The following is a 10,530-nucleotide window of genomic DNA, read 5'->3' as shown; positions in this document are numbered from 1 at the left end:
TTGTCCGGTCTCTTGCACTGCTCGTGCTGTTGTGAAGGACCTGCCATGATGTCACTGAGTCATGTGACCCATCACATGACTCAATGATGTCACCGCAGGTCCTTCACAACAGTGCGAGCAGTGCAAGACACCGGACGGAGCAGAGATAACACCGGAATGATTTATATAGTGTGAACAAGTTGTCAAGCACTTTTCCAAGTGGTGCTAAAATCGCTTGGAAAGCGCTTGATAACCCGCATGCCGAAATGCTGCAAAAACGCTTCACAAACGCTTCTACCTGGCAGGAAAAACGCATGTGAAAAACACATGCATTTTTCCTACCTGGGAGAAGCGTAAAAAATCAGCAGCATTTCTGCATCGTGGGCACATAGCCTAACAGCAGCTGAGCATAGAGCAGCATTACAGCCACCGCGCTCTATACACAGAGCAGTGACTAAAGCCGCGGCGCCACCATGACTGCTGGGGAATCAAAAGTATAAGCACAGGGCAGGTTCAGAACGCTGTTAACCCCATAGCTGCAGGTTAATGGCGTTTTTTTCAGCTGACTGGTTCCCTTTTAATCATCAGCCTAATCTTCCTAATAATTGTGTAAAATGGGCAAAGAAGGGAAGACGTCACCTGTGAAATTGACACTTTTTTTTTTTTTTTGCAAATAGTTGACGCCTTCTTATTGTATAAGTGTTAAATGGAATTTGTCAGGCGTCCCTGCACTGACTCCATAGCGCCCCCCTCTCTGTTGAATGATGTCTCCTGCAGTTGTGTCTACAGCTATCGCCCCCAGCAATGCAGTGAGAGCCATCTAAATGAAGACTGCAAAGATGGATTCATTTTCAATAAATAAAAGAAATAAAAAAAATGAAGTAAAGATAATCTCTTTACTTCAGCTAGAGGTTCAGTGCTGTATAGAAAATACTACTGTGCCTGTGGAGCATTAAGTGCTCGTTCACATTTAGGACTTTTTTTTTTCTTTTGCAAGTGTACATGCATTTGGAGCTAAAAACTATTTTTTGCAATTGGGTTTGCGTCCTATGGCCTCTGTTTAGCACAGTTACTGGCTTCAAAACGAGTTAACTGAGTACCCATCAGTGAGCTCATTCTGACAGTGATTTGAAATGTGTAACTTTTTTTTTTTTTTTTCCTCCTGTGTTCTCAGCTTTTTTTTTTTTTTTTAAACCACAGATCACATATATGGGTAGGGAAATGGCCTGTAAAAGCCTAAAGGTGCAATTGTGTTTAATGAAACCCAATTGCAAAGCTGATATTCAGCCAGAAAGGTTGGCATTTACAGGAAACGGCCACCACTGTGCTGCAGTCTGTGTCTCTGGGATAAGTTTTAAAAGTTGACAAGATGTTAGAAGCGAGCACCTCCATCGTGTGTGTGTGCGCGCGTACCAACTCTCCCGAAAAATCTGGGAAGTTTGAAGAGGAAGTGTTGGGAAAACTTCCAGAAAGTTTGTTGTATGCAACGGTGGGAAGATCCAAAACGAGACGGAGCTCTAGATTCCAAGTGTAAATTTTGGAAGGGGTGTGGCTTCTGGATAGGGGGCGTGGTTATAGGCAAAACATTTGCACCAAGAGCCCTTATCACCTAAAGGCCACGGCCCCACTATCACTATTCGGTCAGTACTTTTTCTCAGGAGTGGGAGACAAAACATCAGAGTAAAGGTATAATAGAAACAAGTCACCAATTCTGCATTTAGCACCCACTCCTGGGTTTGTCTCCCAACTCCTGAGAAAAAAAAAAAATACTGACCAAATACTGCTAGTGGGGCTGTGGCCTAAAGGGGTGAAAAATCACAGGATGTGATGTGGTAACTTGCTGGTCACTAGGGGGCGGCAGCTGGGACCTGCACCTATCAGCAAAACAAGGAACTTTTATGCTCGGTGTGCAATGGAACAGTAGGTCAGACGCACGACCGCCGCTCCAGTCTCTACGAAGCTGGCGGGAAAAAAAGCCACAGATCATGAGTGGAGCGCCTGTTTGCCGGCTAGGCCGGACTGCTGTGGTCACGGTACTGGTGCACGGTGGTCTGCGTGCTGGTATGGTCTGACTGGGGGCGCGCACCAGTCTTTATCAATTGTGGGAGTTAATAATAAGGGTTTGTGATGCCAGTTGGGATGTTTGGCCGGGCACTGATGAGGGCCCCTAGGAATAAGGTGGAGATGAACAGTGCCAGATGATTACCCTTCCCATCCAGGGCTGGCTCCCAGGAGAGTTGGGGCAGGAATGGCGCAGCAGAAAATAATTAGCATTAGACAGGGTGATAACCAGTTTGTACCTTTTATTGGAATTCAGCACACAGTTCCAGAAGCTTCTGGACAGCCCTGCATGGTGAGGGTTCAGATTCTCTGCTGTGAGGTTGTGTCGCCTTTCTGCTGCTAATTTTACCTCTATTAGACAATTCCTTGGATCCCCAGGAGTCCAAGGTGAACAGTTACTGGATCTGTGATCCCTTCCAGCGTGCAGGCAACATGAATCCGGTCAGAACACTCATTTTCTCTTGTAGCAGTATCTGCGACTCCATGCGGTTACTGAGCTCCTGGGAAAAACCACTTCACTGCTCGTTATATGAAGACTGAGCAGGCTCACAGTTTAGCACAGACTCAGGAAGGCTCTGGGGACTGGACCCAGCCTCGTGCAGCTTGTACATGCAGAGAGCAGACTGCTCTCCCTTGCCCCAGGACCTCCATGATGCTCAAGCACCTCCTCCCCTCTCTGAGGGATCGGGTAACAATGTGTGTATGTAATGAAAACAGCAGAGAACTTATCCCTCACCATTGCTGGCAATACAGCTAACCCAGATTACGCATGCAGGCATTTTGTGACGCTACAGACATGGGCGCCATATTCCCCCCTAGTGAAGAGTAGCACGTCCTCGGGCTACTTAGCCGATAGGCAGTCCATAATAAAACAAAATATTATTAACCTGAACATATATAAACAATCATTAATATGGTCATGGATTAAAGCCCAAAACCACTCCTGATCGTCCCCGAGTGCAGCTGCGGGGCACACAGACCATGATATAGAATTCACTGCTATGGCCGTTTTGGATGTCTCCTTAACAAAGGCACGATGTACCGAGCTCCTTTCAGTTCATAAGTCCTTACAAGAGTTCTTGTAGTAAAAGAAAGTGTAATGGTTGCTGAAATCTCACATTAGTCCATGTGGGGACATCATCTTTTTCAACATTTTCATTAACGTTACATAAACATAGTTCAAATACAAATTGAATCTACTTATTGGTCTTCCTTGTTCTATGAATCATTCCTATAGTGAGATGGGGTCTGTCCCTGTGTACTACGCTGTGATTTGCGCAAAATAGGAAGGCTAGGCAATTTAGGGATCATCATTAACAGGCGGGGTTTCTTCTTCCTTTGTCGTACCCATGATGGGCGGGCACTGATCACAGAGGCCTGCAACCTGAGCTCAGGGCAACGCCCATACCAGATGGAAATGGTGCAAAAATCTATCTCAATATGCCCACGATGGGCGGAGCTATTGCCAGCCTCCGCACCACTCACTGATACCTTGTTGTCGGCGCTCAACGCCATCTTGTGACTTCTAGTGGCCGCCATCTTGGCCATTTCAGGAGTTATTCCACTCTATGCATGTGAGGAATCTCAATCCTGTTGCTGCAGGTCTTTACTCCGCTGATGTGCTTTCCAGTGGGATCCTGGGTAGCCGGACATCAAGCGGTGTGAGCTAGCAGTGCTCCACCCACCGCGCGTCCCGCCACTGCATGCACAGCCGATCACTGGAACTCCCTTGCCGCTGCAGGGAAACAAAACAGCTGTTCCTTAAAAGAGTTAGGGTCCTTAGGCGCACAGGATCCTGTTTGTGATGCTAGGAAAGAGTCTGTGCCGCCCCGGCCGCTGCGGTCACGGTACTGGTGCACGGTGGTCCGCGTGCTAGTATGCCCCAACTGGGGGCATGCATCAGTCTTTATCAATTGTGGGAGTTAATAATAAAAAGGGTTTGTGATGCCAGTTGGGATGTTTGGCTGGGCACTGATGAGGGCCCCTAGGAATAAGGTGGTGATGAACAGTGCCAGATTATTAACCCTTCCCATCCAGGGCTGGCTCCCAGGGGAGATGGTGCAGGAATGGCACAGCAGAAAATAATTAGCATTAGACAGGGTGATAACCAGTTTGTACCTTTTACTGGAGTTCTGCAAACAGTTCCAGAAGCTTCTGTACAGTTCACATACAGGGTTTTGGTCAGGCCTGCATGGTGAGGGTTCAGATTCTCTGCTGTGAGGTTGTGTCGCCTTCCTGCTGCTAATTTTACCTCTGTTAGACGATTCCTTGGATCCCCAGGGGTCCAAGGTGAACAGTTACTGGATCTGTGATCCCTTCCAGCGAGCAGGCAACATGAAACATGAATCTGGTCAGAACACTCACTTTCTCTTGTAGCAGTGTCTGTGACTCCATGCAGTTGCTGAGCTCCTGGGAAAAAAAGCACTTCACTGCTCGTTATATGAAGACTGAGCAGGCTCACAGTTTAGCACAGACTCTGGAAGTCTCTGTGCTCTGGGGACTGGACCCAGCCTCGTGCAGCTTGTACATGCAGAGAGCAGACTGCTCTCCCTTGCCCCAGGACCTCCATGATGCTACTCATTTCTTCCTCACACTACTATAACTCAAGCACCTCCTCCCCTCTCTGAGGGATCGGGTAACAATGTGACTATGTAATGAAAACAGCAGGGAACTTATCCCTCACCATTGCTGGCAATACAGCTAACCCAGATTACACATGCAGGTACTTTGTGGGGCTACAGACATGGGCGCCACACCTGCACTGCTAATGGGAGGGGGGGGGGGTAGTGTCGCGCTGATCAGTAAGTTATAGGATACGGCATCAAGTATTGGACATCCCCTTTAAGTATGAGCTCACAGCAGGTGTTCACGGTCCCAAACGGTGTAACCCTCTCTGCGCACTCTGACATAACTACGTCAAAGCCATAAGGTCTAATGCTGCAGCAATGACCTGAGCAAGCGCCGATCGCGGCTGTTTAACCGCTTACATGCCACTGTCAACCCTCCGCCCATCCAGAGTGATGTGATCACTGGGTGCCCGATGGATTACCATTGCAGCGGGGGATCTGCTGAAGTCCCCGTCACCTCCATCTTGGTCCCGCGGTGAAGCCCGGCCATTAGTTAATGTCATTTTCAGTCAACAGAGCGAACGATCAGACCCGAACAATCGATCGCAGGTTCACGGCCCCTGGAGGCGACTCAAAAAATGAATAAAAATATATATTTAAAAAAATATTACAAAACATGAAAAAGTCTAAATCCCCCGTCACCCCCGCTTCTCAATTCAAAAAAATAAAAAAAGCAACAAAAAAAAAAACAGGTGTTAAAAAAAAAAACTGAAAAGAAACCAATTAATGAAAAAAAAAATTGTTACGACCTAATTGGACAACAAGATTGTAAAAGAATTAATCTAAACAGCGATAAGGGAGCAAAGAGGTTAATAGAGGCACGTCACCCAGAGACGTCCCACCATCAGATTCAACACTAGAGGTCGGACTGTTCCTATTTGATTTTACGCCGCCGCCATTTTCCTGGAGACCGGAGTTTACGGCTCCCGAAGAGAGACATTTTGCACCGCGTTTTGCCTTTCCTCAGTCATGTGATCGTACGCGTCACCCCTGTGGAAGGAACGTGGGCATTGACGTCATCAGCAGACGACTTTCTTCCAACACGTGAGGGAGCAGGAGCGACGAGCCGGGCTGCGGGTATCAGGTGAGGGTAGGGGCAGTGTGATTCTGTCTGATTATTGGGGGGCGCCGGCCGGCCTGCTGTAGAGACCCTTATACAGGACTTCTGTTTATTTAGAAGGTGTATCAGGGTCTGATCCTTGAAAATTAACTTTTTGAGGTGGCTCTGTATTTTTTTTTAATTAAAAAACTTCACTTTTTTTTTTTTATTAAAAACTTTATTTGCATTTTTGTTTTATTTCTGTAATGTAAGTAAATGTTCCTGTGGACGAGGCGTCGCTCCTGCTGCACAGTCCTTTCTAGTGCGCTCTGCTCATCTAGTGCGGGGGTGATTTAGACCGCCGCTGCCATTATAGCCTCTGCACCCCCCCATTATTACCCCCCTGTATGGAGACATCTGCCGGATGGGATATCTGTGAGGTCAAATGTTATAAGAAGGAGGCGAGAGATAGGCTGTGTGCCCACGATGCTTTTTTTAAGCGTTTCCGCAGCGGCAAAAACGCTGCAGAAACGCTTAAAAAACGCTTGGTAGAGGGTCTGCCATGTTCCCCAATGATAATCCGCATGTGCTGTGCACATGCTGCGGAAATTTCCGCTGCGGATTATCATTGCTTAAAAAAACGCAGCACTACCAATTATTTTGCGTAATCGCGGCATTTTCACCGCCATTGACTTGCATTGAATCGCTCAATATCCACATGACTACATGTGCACATGCGGATATTAAGCGATTCAATGTGCGGATGGTACCCGGGTCTGGAGAAGAGGAGACTCTCATCCAGACCCGGGTACCATAGAACCTGTAAAAAAAAGAAAAGAATTAAAATAAAAAAAATACATTTATATGTACCTTCCGATGTCCCCCGGTCTCCATAGCGATGCGTCCTGGCTTCCCGGCAGCTCGCTGACGTCGGCGGTTGCATGACCAGTCACATGACTAAATGACGTCATGAAAGGTCCTTTTATGCAACTGCGAGGCATCGGATAAGGAGACCGGGGCCATCGGAAGGTAAGTATAATGTTTTTTTTTTGTTTCTTTTTAACTAACTTGGTCACACTATATAAATCCATGCCAGTTGCATTACACTACTTACATTACTGATCCTGTACTGATCCTGAGTTACATCCTGTATTATACTCCAGAGCTGCACGCACTATTCTGCTGGTGCAGTCACTGTGTACATACATTACATTACTGATCCTGTACTGATCCTGAGTTACATCCTGTATTATACTCCAGAGCTGCACGCACTATTCTGCTGGTGCAGTCACTGTGCACATACATTACATTACTGATCCTGTACTGATCCTGAGTTACATCCTGTATTATACTCCAGAGCTGCACGCACTATTCTGCTGGTGCAGTCACTGTGTACATACATTACATTACTGATCCTGAGTTACATCCTGTATTATACTCCAGAGCTGCACTCTCTATTCTGCTGGTGCAGTCACTGTGTACATACATTACATTACTGATCCTGAGTTACATCCTGTATTATACTCCAGAGCTGCACGCACTATTCTGCTGGTGCAGTCACTGTGTACATACATTACATTACTGATCCTGTACTGATCCTGAGTTACATCCTGTATTATACTCCAGAGCTGCACTCACTATTCTGCTGGCGCAGTCACTGTGTACATACATTACATTGCTGATCCTGAGTTACATCCTGTATTATACTCCAGAGCTGCACTCACTATTCTGCTGGTGCAGTCACTGTGTACATACATTACTGATCCTGAGTTACATCCAGTATTATACTCCAGAGCTGCACTCACTATTCTGCTGGTGCAGTCACTGTGTACATACATTACATTACTGATCCTGTACTGATCCTGAGTTACTTCCTGTATTATACTCCAGAGCTGCACTCACTATTCTGCTGGTGCAGTCACTGTGTACATACATTACATTACTGATCCTGTACTGATCCTCAGTTAAATCCAGTATTATACTCCAGAGCTGCACTCACTATTCTGCTGGTGCAGTCACTGTGTACATACATTACATTACTGATCCTGAGTTATATCCTTTATTATACTCCAGAGCTGCACTCACTATTCTGCTGGTGCAGTCACTGTGTGCATACATTACATTACTGATCCTGAGTTATATCCTATATTAAACTCCAGAGCTTCACTCACTATTCTGCTGGTGCAGTCACTGTGTACATACATTAAATTACTGATCCTAAGTTACATCCTGTATTATACTCCAGAGCTGCACTCACTATTCTGCTGGTGCAGTCACTGTGTACATACATTACATTACTGATCCTGAGTTACATCCTGTATTATACCCCAGAGCTGCACTCACTATTCTGCTGGTGCAGTCACTGTGTACATACATTACATTACTGATCCTGAGTTACATCCTGTATTATACCCCAGAGCTGCACTCACTATTCTGCTGGTGGAGTCACTGTGTACATACATTACTGATCCTGTACTGATCCTGAGTTACATCCTATATTATACTCCAGAGCTGCACTCGGTATTCTGCTGGTGCAGTAACTGTGTACATACATTACTGATTCTGAGGTATATCCTATATTATACTCCAGAGCTGCACTCACTATTCTGCTGGTGGAGTCACTGTGTGCATACATTACATTACTGATCCTGTACTGATCCTGAGTTACATACAGTATTATACTCCAGAGCTGCACTCACTATTCTGCTGGTGCAGTCACTGTGTACATACATTACATTACTGATCCTGAGTTACATCCTGTATTATACTCCAGAGCTGCACGCACTATTCTGCTGGTGCAGTCACTGTGTACATACATTACATTACTGATCCTGTACTGATCCTGAGTTACATCCTGTATTATACTCCAGAGCTGCACTCTCTATTCTGCTGGTGCAGTCACTGTGTACATACATTACATTACTGATCCTGTACTGATCCTGAGTTACATCCTGTATTATACTCCAGAGCTGCACGCACTATTCTGCTGGTGCAGTCACTGTGTACATACATTACATTACTGATCCTGTACTGATCCTGAGTTACATCCTGTATTATACTCCAGAGCTGCACTCACTATTCTGCTGGCGCAGTCACTGTGTACATACATTACATTGCTGATCCTGAGTTACATCCTGTATTATACTCCAGAGCTGCACTCACTATTCTGCTGGTGCAGTCACTGTGTACATACATTACTGATCCTGAGTTACATCCAGTATTATACTCCAGAGCTGCACTCACTATTCTGCTGGTGCAGTCACTGTGTACATACATTACATTACTGATCCTGTACTGATCCTGAGTTACTTCCTGTATTATACTCCAGAGCTGCACTCACTATTCTGCTGGTGCAGTCACTGTGTACATACATTACATTACTGATCCTGTACTGATCCTCAGTTAAATCCAGTATTATACTCCAGAGCTGCACTCACTATTCTGCTGGTGCAGTCACTGTGTACATACATTACATTACTGATCCTGAGTTATATCCTTTATTATACTCCAGAGCTGCACTCACTATTCTGCTGGTGCAGTCACTGTGTGCATACATTACATTACTGATCCTGAGTTATATCCTATATTAAACTCCAGAGCTTCACTCACTATTCTGCTGGTGCAGTCACTGTGTACATACATTAAATTACTGATCCTAAGTTACATCCTGTATTATACTCCAGAGCTGCACTCACTATTCTGCTGGTGCAGTCACTGTGTACATACATTACATTACTGATCCTGAGTTACATCCTGTATTATACCCCAGAGCTGCACTCACTATTCTGCTGGTGCAGTCACTGTGTACATACATTACATTACTGATCCTGAGTTACATCCTGTATTATACCCCAGAGCTGCACTCACTATTCTGCTGGTGGAGTCACTGTGTACATACATTACTGATCCTGTACTGATCCTGAGTTACATCCTATATTATACTCCAGAGCTGCACTCGGTATTCTGCTGGTGCAGTAACTGTGTACATACATTACTGATTCTGAGGTATATCCTATATTATACTCCAGAGCTGCACTCACTATTCTGCTGGTGGAGTCACTGTGTGCATACATTACATTACTGATCCTGTACTGATCCTGAGTTACATACAGTATTATACTCCAGAGCTGCACTCACTATTCTGCTGGTGCAGTCACTGTGTACATACATTACTGATCCTGAGTTACATCCTGTATTATACCCCAGAGCTGCACTCACTATTCTGCTGGTGGAGTCACTGTGTACATACATTACTGATCCTGTACTGATCCTGAGTTACATCCTATATTATACTCCAGAGCTGCACTCGGTATTCTGCTGGTGCAGTAACTGTGTACATACATTACTGATTCTGAGGTATATCCTATATTATACTCCAGAGCTGCACTCACTATTCTGCTGGTGCAGTCACTGTGTACATACATTACATTACTGATCCTGAGTTACATCCTGTATTATACCCCAGAGCTGCACTCACTATTCTGCTGGTGGAGTCACTGTGTACATACATTACTGATCCTGAGTTATATCCTATATTATACTCCAGAGCTGCACTCACTATTCTGCTGGTGCAGTCACTGTGTACATACATTACATTACTGATCCGGAGTTATATCCTATATTATACTCCAGAGCTTCACTCACTATTCTGCTGGTGCAGTCACAGTGTACATACATTACTGATCCTAAGTTACATCCTGTATTATACTCCAGAGCTGCACTCACTATTCTGCTGGTGGAGTCACTGTGTACATACATTACATTACTGATCCTGAGTTATATCCTATATTATACTCCAGAGCTGCACTCACTATTCTGCTGGTG

At 45.3% G+C, this 10,530-nt stretch overlaps 1 protein-coding gene across 2 annotated transcripts in view; it reads left to right on the top strand.

The window, feature by feature from the left end:
• Positions 1-5,602: 5,602 nt before the first annotated feature.
• Positions 5,603-10,530, top strand: part of NOP2 (NOP2 nucleolar protein) — a 31,401-nt gene continuing 26,473 nt past the window's right edge. For both annotated transcript variants that reach the window (XM_073684889.1, XM_073684888.1), the window contains exon 1: positions 5,603-5,751. The gene's annotated coding sequence lies outside the window, so the exon portion shown is untranslated. The remainder of the gene's footprint in view (positions 5,752-10,530) is intronic.

This window comes from Phyllobates terribilis, unplaced genomic scaffold (genome assembly GCF_046119375.1).
Source record: "Phyllobates terribilis strain yellow unplaced genomic scaffold, ASM4611937v1 Scaffold_5__5_contigs__length_657084704, whole genome shotgun sequence".
NCBI lineage: Eukaryota > Metazoa > Chordata > Amphibia > Anura > Dendrobatidae > Phyllobates > Phyllobates terribilis.
The sequence above is the reverse complement of the archived record's forward strand: the minus strand, read 5'-3'. Positions and strand labels throughout refer to the sequence as shown.